The sequence below is a fragment of the Scylla paramamosain genome, chromosome 28, assembly GCF_035594125.1.
Source record: "Scylla paramamosain isolate STU-SP2022 chromosome 28, ASM3559412v1, whole genome shotgun sequence".
In the NCBI taxonomy this organism is placed as follows: domain Eukaryota; kingdom Metazoa; phylum Arthropoda; class Malacostraca; order Decapoda; family Portunidae; genus Scylla; species Scylla paramamosain.
Window position 1 is genome coordinate 18707251 of NC_087178.1, and position 15000 is coordinate 18722250.

At 41.8% G+C, this 15000-nt stretch overlaps 1 protein-coding gene across 3 annotated transcripts in view; it reads left to right on the plus strand.

Annotated features, from left to right (window-relative positions):
• Positions 1–15000, plus strand: part of LOC135115035 (uncharacterized) — a 123966-nt gene that overhangs the window by 43349 nt on the left and 65617 nt on the right. For 2 of the 3 annotated variants that reach the window (XM_064031472.1, XM_064031473.1), the window contains exon 2: positions 1139–1171. The exons of the other annotated variant lie outside the window; for it this stretch is intronic. The gene's annotated coding sequence lies outside the window, so the exon portion shown is untranslated. The remainder of the gene's footprint in view (positions 1–1138; positions 1172–15000) is intronic. 3 annotated transcript variants of the gene reach the window in all.

A 15000-nucleotide genomic window follows, 5' to 3' on the forward strand; every position in this document is an offset into this window, starting at 1 on the left:
AGAGAGAGAGAGAGAGAGAGAGAGAGAGAGAGAGAGAGAGTTAGCACCCCTCCTCGCCTTCTTAGCTTACAGGAAGGGGAGACTCAAGGCAGCGTAATTAGTTTTAAAAATGATGAGTCTTCTAAGAGGTGATGGCAGGGAGGAGGAGGAGGAGGAGGAGGAGGAGGAGGAGGAGGAGGAGGAGGAGGAGGAGGAGGAGGAGGAGGAGGAGGAGAGGCGAAATGGGAAGGAAGATTAGAAGGAGACGAGTGACATATGCAGAGAGAGAGAGAGAGAGAGAGAGAGAGAGAGAGAGAGAGAGAGAGAGAGAGAGAGAGAGAGAGAGAGAGATGTAATTACGAATCATAAGAAACTAGAACTTACAATGTTTATTAAATTTCTATTTTTGCTAGTGTGATTCTCTCTCTCTCTCTCTCTCTCTCTCTCTCTCTCTCTCTCTCTCTCTCTCTCTCTCTCTCTCTCTCTCTCTCTCTAGGGAACAAGGAAAAAATCAATTTCAGATAACTTCCTTATCCCTCTTTCATCCTCCTCTTCCTCGTCTTCCTCTTTCTCTTCCCATCTTTATTCCCCTCTTTACTGCCTTCCTTCCCTTCACGCCTCATCGGAAGGAGGAGCAACGGAGGGAAAGAGAAGGAAGAAGGATGAGATAGAGAGAGTAATGGGAGGAGGAAGAGAGAAGGGGAAACATGCGGGGAGAGTAACTCCGCCCGTCAACACTTCCCCTCACATATTTGGAGGGACATTAGCACCTCTCCCTCCCCTCTTCCCTCCCCTCCTTCCCTCCTTCTCTCCTTCCTTCTCTTCCCTTCCCCTCATCTTACATTCTCTCCAGACGCAAATGAGGTGTATATTTTTCCTTTTTTTATCAGTTTTTTTATTTCCCCTCACTTTCTTTGCCTACTTTTCTCCTTTTCCCCCTTCCTTCTCCTGGCTGACCCCTTGCCCTCACCATCATTACTCCCTGACTCCCCTTTCTTTCTTCCTTCCCCTCATCTTTGATAAGAGATAAAATTCCTCTGTGGTGACTTTCTACTTCCCTCTTTTTTTATTCCCCTCTTTTCTTCTCCCCTCGCTTCTACCTTCTTCTTTATATACACAATGTTTGTCTTGAATATAACTTTTCTCCCTCTCTTTTCAGGCTAAACTTGGCTGCTTATATCACCCGAAGGAGGTAAGAGAGAGAGAGAGAGAGAGAGAGAGAGAGAGAGAGAGAGAGAGAGAGAGAGAGAGAGAGAGAGAGAGAGAGAGAGAGAGAGAGAGAGAGAGAGAGAGAGTGTGTAGAAATATTTATACCCTAATTACATCCTTCTTCCTGTTATCTCTCCTTCTCCCTCTCCTTTCCTCCTCCTTCTCTCCCTTACTGCCTCCTTCCTTCCCTCCCTCCCTCCCTCCGTTCCTTCCCTCCCTTCTCAAGTGGGCGGAAGAGTAAGTGTGTGTGTTTGTGCGAAGGTGTCACGTGTGTGTGTGTGTGTGTGTGTGTGTGTGTGTGTGTGTGTGTGTGTGTGTGTGTGTGTGTGTGTGTGTGTGTGTGTGTATAATGGTTCTGTTTGCTCCCTTATGTTGCATGGGAGATGAAGTGTTAAGAAGGAATATGTAAGGAAAGGGAGAAAGACTGAAGGAGGGAGAGAAAAAGGAAGAGGGGGGAGAGGGGGCGTCCATTTCTCCTAGGGGGTCATGATGAATGTGACACGGAGGAGAAAGACTACATCCGATACTTTCCTCCATTCCTCCACCCCTCCCTCCCTTTCCTCCATCTTCTCTCCATCTTCCAATGCCTCCTTACTATAGCTGCGCCCTTCCTGGAAACGAGCGCAAAGGAATTCAAAGGAAGAACGAGCAGTTGTGGCTGTGTTGTTCTTCGTGTTGTTGCTGTTGTTGTTGTTGTTGTTGTTGTTGTTGTTGTTGTTGTTGTTGTTGTTGTTGGTGGTGGTGGTGGTGGTGGTGGTGGTGGTGGTGGTGGTGGTGGTGGTGGTGGTGGTGGTGGTGATGAATGTTACAAAACTGTCTACTTTACAATTCTAACACACATAGAGAGAGAGAGAGAGAGAGAGAGAGAGAGAGAGAGAGAGAGAGAGAGAGAGAGAGAGAGACTAGGGTGAAAGAGGGGAGAAGCGACCACGTTCTCACAATATTTACCTTTCTCTCTGCCTCTCCCTCGCCCTTCTCTCTCTCTCTCTCTCTCTCTCTCTTCATCTCTCTCCTCTCTCTCTCTCTCTCTCTCTCTCTCTCTCTCACTCTCTCTCCCTCGCGCCGTCTGCCTCCTCTCCACTGCCTCCCACGATCATAAAAACCCCAAACTCGCAAACAATTTTCCCTTCTGGAACCAAATTATAAAACGTGAGGCGCAATTCCATCCCACCTCCCTCAGATCCTAAAAATATATGTCACCCATAGAAAAATAATAGAAAACGAAATTTCTCCTTGCCAAAAAAAATGAATAAATGAACTGGAATACAAAAAAAAAAGAAAGAGATAACGTCCAAAAATTAAATGTCACCCCACAGAAAAATAACAGAAAACGAAATACTCTTTTGTAAATTAATAAATAAACTGAAAGAAAAAGAGATGACCTCAAAAAATAATAAATGTCACCCATCAGGTAAATAGAAAATGGAATACTGCTCTTGCATATCCAAAAATAAAAAAATAAAAAAATAAACAAATAGATAAATAAATAAATAAACTGGGAAAAAATAGGAAAAACACAGCAACCTTGCATACAGTTTCCAACACACCCAAATTTCCTGGAGAACAAAATAATACAGGCTTTAGGGGAGGAAGGAAAAAGATAAACAAAAATATACACTTCATAATTGCTCCCCCTTAAAAAAACAAAGAGGAAAATGGGGAAATGTAACAAAAAACGGGGCCTTGTGGGGTTCGTATGACGTCATTAAGATATGTTTACGTTTCATAATCATTACGTCATTAAGGAAGATTTGGTGAAGATCTGAAGGGAGACGAGAAAAAAAAAATAATAAAAAAAGTTTGAGAAAAGGGGCAAGAAGGATAAGGAGGGAGAGAAATGAAGAGAGAGGAACGAAAGGAAGAGGAATGGCAACGGAAGGGGAGAGAGGAGAGACAAAAACTGAGAAAAATAAAGAGGGATTAGAATGGCCCCTTAAAAAATCAGAAAACGGGAGAGGGGAAGGAGGATAATGAGGGAGAGAAACGGAGAAAGGAATGAAGGAAGGGTGTGATGATGCAAAGGAATAAGGAGAAAGACGGAAAGAAAAAAATATATAGAAAGGAAAAAAAAGAGAAGGAAAATAAGACATAAAGAAAAAGAAAAAGAAATATGGAAAAAGAGAAAGACATAAAAAGAAAGAAAATGGGAGTGACTTGCTGTTGACGGGAAAGAAAAATGGACGAAACATGGATGAGTGGAAGAGAGAGAGAGAGAGAGAGAGAGAGGAGAGAGAGAGAGAGAGAGGAGAGAGAGAGAGAGAGAGAGAGAGAGAGAGAAAACGAATGGTGAAAAACGTGAAGTGGCAGATGAAATAAAAGTGGAAGAAGAGGAAAATGGAAGAGTTGGTGGAAAAAGAAGTGGAAGGGACGAAAGGCAAATGGAAGAACTTAAAAGAAACAAAAAAGAAAACAGAAAAAAAAATGAAGAAAACATGTAGTGAATATGAGAGGCGTGGGAAAGGAAACGAGACGAAGGTGGAAGAGAAAGAAAGTGGAATGGAGAATAAACTAAATTGATAGAAAGCAGAACGAGTGGAGGAGACGTGGGTGAGAGAAGTGAAGGGAGTGAGAGAGATGGGGAGAAGCGTGGGAGAGGATGGGAGAGGATGCAAGGGGTCACGAGCAGAGGAGAGATGGAAGCAGATGTATGGAAGGGAACGGTGAGGAAAATGAGATAAGTGAACAAGAAAGAAAAAAAAAAAAAAAAAGGAAAGGATATGAATTTCTGAAAGAGACAGAGAGCGAGAAAGGAGAACCATGAGGTGAGAAGGGGAGATAACTGAGACTGTGAGAGAGAGTGAGAGTGAGAGGGAGAGGGACACATACACACACACTTGGCGAGGGTAAACAACACTTAAACGAAATATCGCTTCTCTGTAAACATTTCGAGGCCTCACGCAAATTTCTCCCGAGTTTCGAATGTAAACCTCCGCGTGTTTACTTTTCAATTTCCCGCCATTTTTTTTTTTTTTTTTCTCAAAGGATCTTATTTTTTCCATTTTCCATTTGTTTTTTTTTTTATATTTTGTCTGTTTTTACCTTCTTTATCTTTTTCTCTCTCCTTGAACAGTATTTACGAGAGAGAGAGAGAGAGAGAGAGAGAGAGGAGAGAGAGAGAGAGAGAGAGAGAGAGGAGGAGAGGAGAGAGAGAGAGAGAGAGAGAGGAAGAGAGAGAGAGAGAGAGAGACGCATAATGTCATTCCTCTCGCATTATTCTCTTTTATCAAGTCATTTCTTTATTTTTTTATTCCATCTCTCCTTCATCTAATTCATATATTTTTTTTTTTCATTTAACTCTTTAGCTTTTTCAAATTTCTCTAAGTCAGTATTTCCATTTTTTTACACTGATTCAATTCTGTCATATTTTTCCTTCATTCTAAGTTCACCTCCCTTTTTTTTCATGCATCTATTTCCTCTTTCTTTCCTGCATCTCTATTTTTATTCCCTCTCTCGTTCCCTTTCTGTCCCTCGTTCTCGGCATTCTTCCATTTCCCTTTCCTTCCGTCAGGTCAGGATCGGGTCACGTGAGAGGAAGAGAGAGGGAGGGAGAGGGTTAGGAAGAGGAAAGAGAGAAAAGCAAACGGAGAGGAAGAAAAAGAGGAAGGGAGGAAAGAGCAGTATAGGGGAGGGTTAATGGATCGAGCAGGAGAGAGAGAGAGAGAGATGAGAGAGAGAGAGAGAGAGAGAGAGAGGAGAGAGGAGAGAGAGAGAGAGAGAGAGAGAAGAGAGAGAGAGAGAGACCCAACTAGTTAACTTTCGAACGTCACTAATTACATTATTTACAAGTATGAGAACATTATCCATATATCACTAACACTCTCTCTCTCTCTCTCTCTCTCTCCTCTCTCTCTCTCTCTCTCCTCTCTCTCTCTGGTTCGCTTCATTAGCCTTCAAAACAATGCATCGATTTCCATGTAGGTTTCGTTTTTTTCGTCTTGAGCCCAAACACCAACGAAAAATTAATGATCCAATGGCTAATGGGGAACTACTGTCCGGATCATCAATAAACTGGTTCCCGGGAGGAGGAGGAGGAGGAGGAGGAGGAGGAGGGAGGAGGAGGAGAGAGGTGAGGAGCAGGAGGAGGGAAGTAACGAGGAGGGGGAGGTAAGGTGGAGTAGGTCGTTTCAATGTCATTTGAAGTCATAAGATGAAATCAGATTACTAAAATGACTGAGAATCTCACTCCCTCCACTGAGATAAGGAAACATTACGACACGAGAAGGATGTTTGGGTGGCTCTTAGCACACACACACACACACACACACACACACACACACACCATTTACCTCCGTGTTTATTTACCTCTTTCACTATCTGTCTTCCTCCCTTCCCTCCCTCCCGTCCTTCCTATCCTCTGCCCTCTCTCTCTCTCTCCTCGCTCTCTCTCTCTCTCTCTCTCTCTCCTCTCTCTCTCTCTCTCTCTCAGTACCAACGTCCATGTCTTTTTTTGGAGTATCCGCAACAGTTCTTTAATATAATCTGCTCCTTTTCTCTCTCTCTCTCTCTCTCTCTCTCTCTCTCTTCTCTCTCTCTCTCTCTCTCTCTCTCTCTCTCTCTCTCCTCTCTCTCTCTCTCTCTCTCTCTCGCTACTCTTTCTTCCTCCTCTTCCGGACTCTCTATCAATTTGGCTGCGTGGATTTTTTTTGTTTATATTTGTATTTTTTTCAAGAGCCAACCACTTTAAGAGACCAGATCAAAACACACGATAAAGAGATGATACAGATAGCGGAGAACCCACTTGCATTAAATAAACACGACGCCCGGCCTGCGATATTCCCCCAGGAGGACGCGGGGAAGGAAACGGCGACCATTGAAGGACACTAAAGGACACTAAAAGACGCGGACGGACACCACGTACGTACCATAAGGATGTAAGGGCCCCTGGTGCACCGCGAGGATATTTACGTACCTGAAAGAAAAAGGAAAGAGGGAAAATGTTAGATATGATGGGAAAAAATATATATTCATCTAAGTAAATTGGAATATAAAAAGGTTAAGTTGTTCATGTTTTAATCAATAGATTAAATTATCGGGGTACTTTTTTATTTTTCATACTAGTCTGGTGAATAGTTTTGTAGGCAAGAAAAGATCAAATTGTCCTATATTTTTCTCGTTTCTTCTTCGTGTTTGTCTGTTAAATAATTCTGCAGACGAGAAAACGAGAAAATTATCCTCTATTCTCTCTTTTCTTCTTCGTAACTGTCTGTTAAATAATTCTGCAGACGAGAAAAGAGAAAATTATCCTCTATTCTCTCTTTTCTTCTTCGTATCTGTCTGTTAAATAATTATGTAGACAAAAAAAAAGACAAAATTATCATCTATTCTCTTCGTCTTCTTCTACGTATCTATTAATGCAATTATTTTTCTACTGTACTTGGAATGTTTAGAAGAGGATGGCCATAGTGGGTGAAAGGGTTAGTGGTGATGAACGGATGATGATGATGATGATGATGATAGTAATGATCAATATAATCACTTGACAATGACTGGGGTACCACGTATATACCAGAAAAAAAAAAAGAGTACCTGTCAAATTATTTTTTTTTCTAAGAGTTAGCAATGCAAAAAAAAATAAATAAATAAAATAAATGAAAAATAAAATAAACAACAGTGAGGCATCAACAGAACTAAACAAAGGAAGACAACGCCACTACAATGCAACCTAATCTTGTGTTAGTGTATTCCGTTCACCTCCTACATCAACCGAACACTTTAAATAGCATCAGTGGTTAAGTTTTCATAGAGTACTCAATATTTCAGTTCACTAAATCAGTCCATTATATAATTTTCATCAAAGAATACTAAGACGAAAATAAGGAAAGAGATGAAAGGTTAAGAACAAAGAGACGAGTATAAATGAAAAGAAAAAGGTGATGAACTAAGACAAGAAGATCAGGAAGGAGAAAAAAACTAAATGAATAAGGAAATGAGAACAAGAAAAGAATAATAAGACGAAAATACGGAAAGAGATGAAAGGTTAAGAGCAAAGAGAAAGAGCAAAGAGGACGAATGTAAATGAAAAAAAAATAAGTGATGAAGTAAGACGAAAGATCAGGAAGGAGAAAAAACTAATTGAATAGGGGAAATGAGAACAAGAAAAGAATAATAAGACGAAAATAAGAAAAGAGACGAAAGGTTAAGATAAAAAAAAAGACGAGTGTAAATGAAAAGAAAAAGGAGATGAACTAAAAAGAAGATCAAGAAGGAGAAAAACTACACGAATAGGGAAACGAGAACAAGAAGAGAAACGATAAAAATCTAACAAAGAGGGAAAACGAGAAAACCGGGAAGATTCTAAAGAGATCGAAGGAAATAAAAAATAGAAAAGGAATGATGGACATGCAAACAATTGACGAACAAAGGAAGACAGACAAGGAAACAACAAAAGGAACCATAAGAACAAATGATAAAGAGGAAAAGAAAAGAACGATTAAAAAACAAAGCCAAAACGAATAAACACGAGGAAGTAGAAGCTAAAGAAAACGGAAGGAGGGTAAGAAAACGAATCAAACCCAGAATAAAAACTTGAAAAAACAAAGGTACAAAGGGATTAAAAGATTAGAAAACGGAGAAAAATCCAGAAGATAGAGATTAACAGACAAATACTGAGACGTCAAGAGGAGGAAGAGGAATTTCAGAACATAACGTCAAGAGGAGGATGGGATCACTTTGAGGGACAGGTGAAGCCATCTCGTCAACACACCTGGAGAGGGAGAGATGTTTGGGGAAGGGATTTGAGGGGGAGAGGTGGGTGAGGGGTGGGGAGGGGAGAGATGAGGAGAGATGGGGAGGGAAGCTGCGTCTATTTGTTTATCCTCACAAGTCTTATTGAGGACTTATCACAGGAAGGAGATGAGGGAGATGAGAGAGGTGGCGGTGGGGGGAAGGGATGCTGTCTTAGTGGTGATGATGTGAAAAGTGTGATGCTCCGCTTATTGGAATGTGCAGACCGATGAAAGGATTAAAAAGTTGAGACAGGATGACAGACATAGATGAATAAATAGATAGATAGATAGATAGATAGATAGACAGATAGAAAAATAGATAGATAGGGAGGGAAACAGACAGACAGATATTCAGATAGCCAAACAGATAGAAAGAAAAACAGACAGACAAATACATACAAGCTTACATACGTACATACATACATGGATAGATAATCAGAAAAAACACATAGATAGCGAGATACATAGATAGAAAGGAAAGATTAGATCACTACATTGTTTCCTTGGAGTATTCACCGATAGATAAGTCGGTACACACAAAAGAACAGATCGATAAAATAAATAGAGACAAATATGCACAAACAAAACACACAAGCAAGGCAAGGATTCCGCACATCCAGGCATACAATAACAGTTACTGGTAAAAAGAACTGACAGATATATGAACTGATAATAGGAGCACATAGAAAGAACAGCTGACTGACTGACTGATGGATGGGAGTGAAGACAGACAGACTGACAGACAGACACATATACAATTTCATCAATGGCCACGTGCAAGTACCAATATGTGAAATGGAACAAACCAATCACTCTTTTTTTTTTTTATTTCGTTTTTATAGCAAAGTTTAAAACGGGGAAAAAAAGTAATCCTGTTTGGCAGCTGCTGTGAGTGTGCGTGCGTGTGTGTGTGTGTGTGTGTGTGTGTGTGTGTGTGTAAAAAAGATATAAAAATTTACAACCACTCTACGCCAAGTTAAATTTTATTCATGCAAAAATACGCTGGTCAGGAAAAATACACGAAAAATATTAACTTTCCTTTCCTTTTTTTTATTCCAACTTGACTTTCATAATTTCCAGGACAATTATAAATGTTTACTTTTTAAAAATCTGCCGCCTAAGGTAAATGAATAAAGAGGAAAAACGAAGAGGTGAATAAACGGATGACTGAACTAAAGATAACATTATTAAACCCATAAGTGGATGAAACTAAAACCCATATGAGGTGAAGAGGATCAAAAAAACAAGCCTGAGGGGACGAAACGAGGAGAGAGGGAGAGGGAGAGGGAGAGAGGGAAGTGAGGGGAGAGCCACACACAGAGAGAGAGGAGCCTAGAGACGAGAGAGGGGAAGAAATAATAGAAAACAGAGTAAAGTAGTGGAAAGAAATGAAGGGAAAAGGAATGTTAGGGAAACGAAATAGAGGAAAGTGAGGGGAGAAGTGAATGAGGGGAAAGAGAAGAACTTAGAGAAAAGAGAGAAGGAAGTAACAAAGGAAAAGAGGAGAGAAATAGAGGAAAAAGGAATATTAGGGAAGTAAATTCAGCATTACAGGGAAGGAGGAGAGAGAGGAGTGAGGGGGAAGAGGGAGTGAGGGAGAGAAGTCCTTCCAGGAGCGTGTGGCATCACCAGCTGCCAGAGGTTGCCATGGAAACCAGGAAAAGCTAATCAATACTATATACACAAAGTGAGGGGCAGCGAGAGAGAGAGAGAGAGAGAGAGAGAGAGAGAGAGAGAGAGAGAGAGAGAGAGAGAGAGAGAGAGAGAGAGAGGTACACCGTAAAAGGGAGGGAAACAGAGGGGAAAACTGCCAAAATGTGAAGAGGAAGGAAGAGGTAATGAAAACAAGGCAGGGAGATGAAAGTTTAGGAGTTTAGGAAGAGAGAAAATGAAGAGAGGAAGGAAGGAAGGAAAAGAGAGATAACAAAAAAGGGGAAACGATGTGGAAGAACATGAAATTAAGTTTATAAAGGAAAAATTTAATGCATACTGAGACAAGGAAGAAAGAAGGGAGAGGAGAGAAGAGAACAGAGAAGAGAGAAGAGGAGAGAGAAAGGATGAGGGGAAAAGTGGGAATAGGAGGGAGGCTGTGAGTGAATCTGAGACAAAGAAGAGGAAAAGAGGAGGAGAAGAGATAGGAGAGAAGAGAGAAGGAGAGAGAAGAGAGGAGAGAAAGGATGAGGAGAGAAAGTGGGAATAGAAGAAAGGCTGTGAATCTGAGACAAAGAGGAAAGGAGAGAAGAGAACAGAGGAGAGAAGAGACAGGAAAGAAGGGAGAAGGAGAGAAGAGAGAAGGAGAGAAGAGAAGAGAGAAAGAATGAGGAGGAAAAGTGAGAATAGAAGAAAGGCTGTGAGTGAATCTGAGACAAAGAAGAAAGGAGGAGAGAAGAGAACATGGAGGGAAGAGAGAGAGGAAAGAAGAGAGAGGAGAGAAGAGAGAAGGAGAGAAGAGAGGAGAGAAAGGATGAGGAGGAAAAGTGAAAACAGAAGAGAGGCTGTGAGTGAATCTGAGACAAGGAGGAAAGAAAGGAGATAAGAGAACAGAGGAGAGAAGAGAGAAGGAGAGAAGAGAGAGGAGAGGAAGGAAAGGAAGGAAAAGTAATGGAATAGAAGGGAGTCTGTGAGTGAATCTAAATGGCCTCATAAATATCAAAACGACAACCACCACCACCACCATTACCATCCATCACTGTTAATTACTCACTAAATTACGCTCATTATTACTTATGAGTACCACCACCACCACCACCACCACCACCACCACTACCACTACTACTACTACTACTACCACCAAACACCACCACCACCACCACCATCATAGCCACTCCCCCCTCTTTATTACTACTACCACTACTACTACCACCACCACCACCACTACTACTACTACTACTACCACTACTACTACTACTACTACTACCATCAACACTGCTACATATGAACCTACAACCACCATCAACTCCCCCTACAACAATTACACGCTTTAATCACACTGTCTACCTACGCTGTCATTAACACACACACACACACACACACACACACACACACACACACACACACACACACACACACACACACACACACACACACACCAGCCTCATCATCATTGTCAGGTTGCTACTGCCCATGTTGATTGGGGAGAGGGAGGGAGATGGGAGATGGGAAGGGAGAGGAGAGACGGGAGAGGGGGAGAGGGGAGGATAAGGGAGAGGGAGTCAGTTCAGCTGCGGTATCCTCAATAATCCCCTTATGTGGAGCGACTAAGGGAGAGAAGAGGGAAGGGAAGGGAAGGGGGAGGGGAAGGGTAAGGGAGGAGAAAACTGGAGGAAAGGGAGAAAGGTAAGGGAGAATGAGTATGGTTTTACGACTCCCTGTTAGGAAAGCTGAGAAATGACTTGAATTTGTAACTTGTATACCTGAACATACAGAGAGAGAGAGAGGAGAGGAGAGAGAGGAGGAGAGAGAGAGAGAGAGAGAGAGAGAGAGAGAGAGAGAGAGAGAGAGAGAGAGAGGAGAAGAGAGAGATTCATTATATAAAATCATCACCAAGAACAGAATGAAAAAGAAAAAAAAAATCACCATTTAACTAGACTACATACCAACCCCTCTCCTCCTCCTCCTCCTCCTCCTCCTCCCTTAAAAAATTAAAACGTCTACTTCTTTTTTTTTTTTTTCTGCCAGCACTCGGCTTATTGTTTGTGAACCGATACACGACCCATATTTTCAGGCTCACAGTTCGGCCGGCGTATCTAATGGCGAGATATATTTATATGTCAAAGAGCAAGGTTGTCGCTCCTGGTGTTAGGTTTGGGGGGCGGGGAGGCGCGGGGGAAGATGGAGGAGAGGGGCGGGGAAGGACAGGAGGAGGAGGAGGAGGAGGAGGAGAAGTGGGGAAGGGTAAGATGAGATGAGGTGAGGTAAGAGAGGTTTGTGATGGTGGTGGTGGTGGTGGTGGTGGTGGTGGTGAAGGTATTTTTCATTTATCTCATTATCATCAGCAGCATTTATCACCACTACCACCAGTACTACCACCACCACCACCACCACCACCACCAGCGCCATCACTTCAAGTCTGACAACAGCAATGTAAAAAGATATACTGACGAATAAAAAAAGTATAAATAACATAATTATACAAAGACTAGTTGATAAAAACTTGGCCAGGAATTGATATCTGGAGGAAAAAAGCCAGAGAGAGAGAGAGAGAGAGAGAGAGAGAGAGAGAGAGAGAGGAGAGAGAGGAGGAGAGAGAGAGAGAGAGAGAGTAACACGCATGAAGAGGTAAATTTAAGGTGTCATGGGGCTCCCTTGAACACCTGTCTCCGTGATGGGCTGTACCTCAAGGCCCACGTCTCCCTCCCTTATTGTGGCTCTTTGGACCTTGTGAGCGTCTTGGTATACCCTCCTCTTGACCCTGAATGCCATCGATAGAAAAGAACCGCCTGGACATGGATGTGTGTGTGTGTGTGTGTGTGTAGCTTTTGAAGTCTCCCGCACACGTTTGGAGCTTCAAATATCTCGAGTTTCAAAGTTTCATTTCGTTTCATTTTATTTCCCTGTTAGGTTTCCTCTTGTATTGTTTTTCCTTTTATTAAACTATGAGTCAAACTATTCTCTCTCTCTCTCTCTCTCTCTCTCCTCTCTCTCTCCTCTCTCTCTCTCTCTCTCTCTCTCTCTCTCATCTCTCTCTCTCTCTCTCTCTCTCGTTTTTCCAGCCAATTCTCAACTTTTTTTCTTTTTCCTTTTTTTTTTTCTCAGATACGACTTTCAATTTTTCCAATTAAGATATCGAGGCCTTTTATGGTGATGGTAATTTTACGGGCTTTGACAGCTGGCAAGAACCTTTTTCTGTTATCTTCGTTCACTTTTTTCTCTCTTTCTTGGCTGCCTACGTCTTGCAGTACTGGTGGGTCCCTCAGCTCAAGTCTCGCCTCCTTAGCTTTCGATCACTATCAATGCGCAGAGTTAATGTGTTAAGCAATGTGTAATTCAAGTATTGGCAGCTTGTTGTTATGTATTGTTATGGGTGTTACTGCTGTTAGTCTTACTGCTATTATTATTTTTTCATCATCATCGCCATTATTATTATTATTATTATTATTATTATTATTATTATTATTATTATTATTATGTTATTGTTGCTATTGTTGTTGTTATTTTTACTTTTGTTATTATCGTTAGGTATTTTTATCACAGTTCCTCCTCCTCCTCCTCCTTCTACTACTACTACTACCACTACTACTACTACTACTACTACTTCTGCCGTCACCACCACCACTAATACCATCATCTTACCTTTTCCTGCAAGAACAACACGAACAACAACAATAACTACTACTACTACTACTACTACTACTACTACTACCATCACCACGACTGCTACGACACAATTTCTTTTCTGCCTCTCCTATTTCGAGAATTTAGGGCCCACTGTGTCTCCCAGGTAGAGGGGGGCGGGGGCAAGATGACCAGGTGACCAGGTGGTGGCGGGGGGTCATCGAGCGAGGCCTCTGACCACAACTACCACCATCACCACCATTCAACACAAACTTTCCCACCAGAATGCCAACCACCATTTCTACCATTCCTTGCCCACTACTACTACTACTACTACTACTACTATTACTACTACTACTACTACTATTACTACTATTACTACTACTACTGCTGCTACTACTACTACTACTACTACTACTACTACTGCTGCTGCTGCTTCCTGTAACTATTTAATACTACAATTGCTAGTTTTCCATTACCACTAATATTACCAACCACTAACTATTACCACAACCACTACCACAATTATTACTTCCACTACCATTTACCACCACAACCACAACCCACCACTGCACCTACCTACCCCAGTTACTACTACCCACCCACCACTGTTCACTATTACAATCACTGTTACCACCACAATCATAATCTAACACCACAATTACCTACCACAATCACTACCACCACCACCACCACCTACCACCACTAACTAGGACCATCACGTGACGAAATTCTAGTTAAGTGCAATGATATAATTAGTAGAATGACATGCAAAATACTGCAGTCATTATAATTAGATGGGATTTAATTAATATCTGTGTGAGGAAAATTAGATGTATGAGTAAAAATCTGTATCGTGTTTGTGTTCAGTTAAAGGGATGTAATACTGCCATGAATAACAATAGTGATATGAATAATACTAAAATTAATTACTTCTACTACTACTACTACTACTACTACTACTACTACTACTAGTCCTCATAATAATAATAATAATAATAATAATAATAATAATAATAATAATAATAATAATAATAATAATAATGATTAGAAGAACAAGAACAAGAAGAACAAGAACAAGAGGAACAAGAAGACGAAGAACAGGAACAACAACAACAACAACAACAACAACAACAACAACAACAACAACAACAACAATAACAACAACTGCCTTCACATACGACTAAAATTTTCCAAGTTCTGGGCCGAGTCAAATTTCCAGACCAATTTCAAAAGACCCTCCATACTTCCGGGAGCTTGTGTGCTTCTGTTTGCCTCCCTCCCTCCTTCCCTCCCTCTCTTCCTCTCTCCCTCCCTCTCCCTCTCTCTCTCCCTTCCTTACCTTCCCCCCGAGATGGCCCAATAAAGAGAAGGTTCCCACGTTACCTGAGGAAGGGCGGTGCCTCTCTGTTGGGGGCGCCGCGAGGGCTGTAAAAAGGTAGACGTGGCGTGGCTGTGGTGGAGAGGGTGGTGGGGATGCGGTGGTGTTGTGTGGTTGGGCAGGGTTGACGTGCGGTGGTGTGGTGTGGTGTGGTGTGGTATGCGTGTGTGTGTGTGTGTGTGTGTGTGTGTGTGTGTGTGTGTGTGTGTGTGTGTGTGTGTGTGTGTGTGTGTGTGTGTGTGTGGTAATAGTTTTTAGGAATGTGGCTTTTTTAGGTAGTTATTGATTGTGGTTAATTGTGGTGGTGGTGGTGATGGTGGTGTTAGCGGGAGGAATTATGGTGATAGTGATGGTGAAGGTAGCTTCGGTGGTGGTGGTAGTGGTGATGGTGATGTTGATTAAACTGGTGGTGATAGACAGAGTGATGGTGAT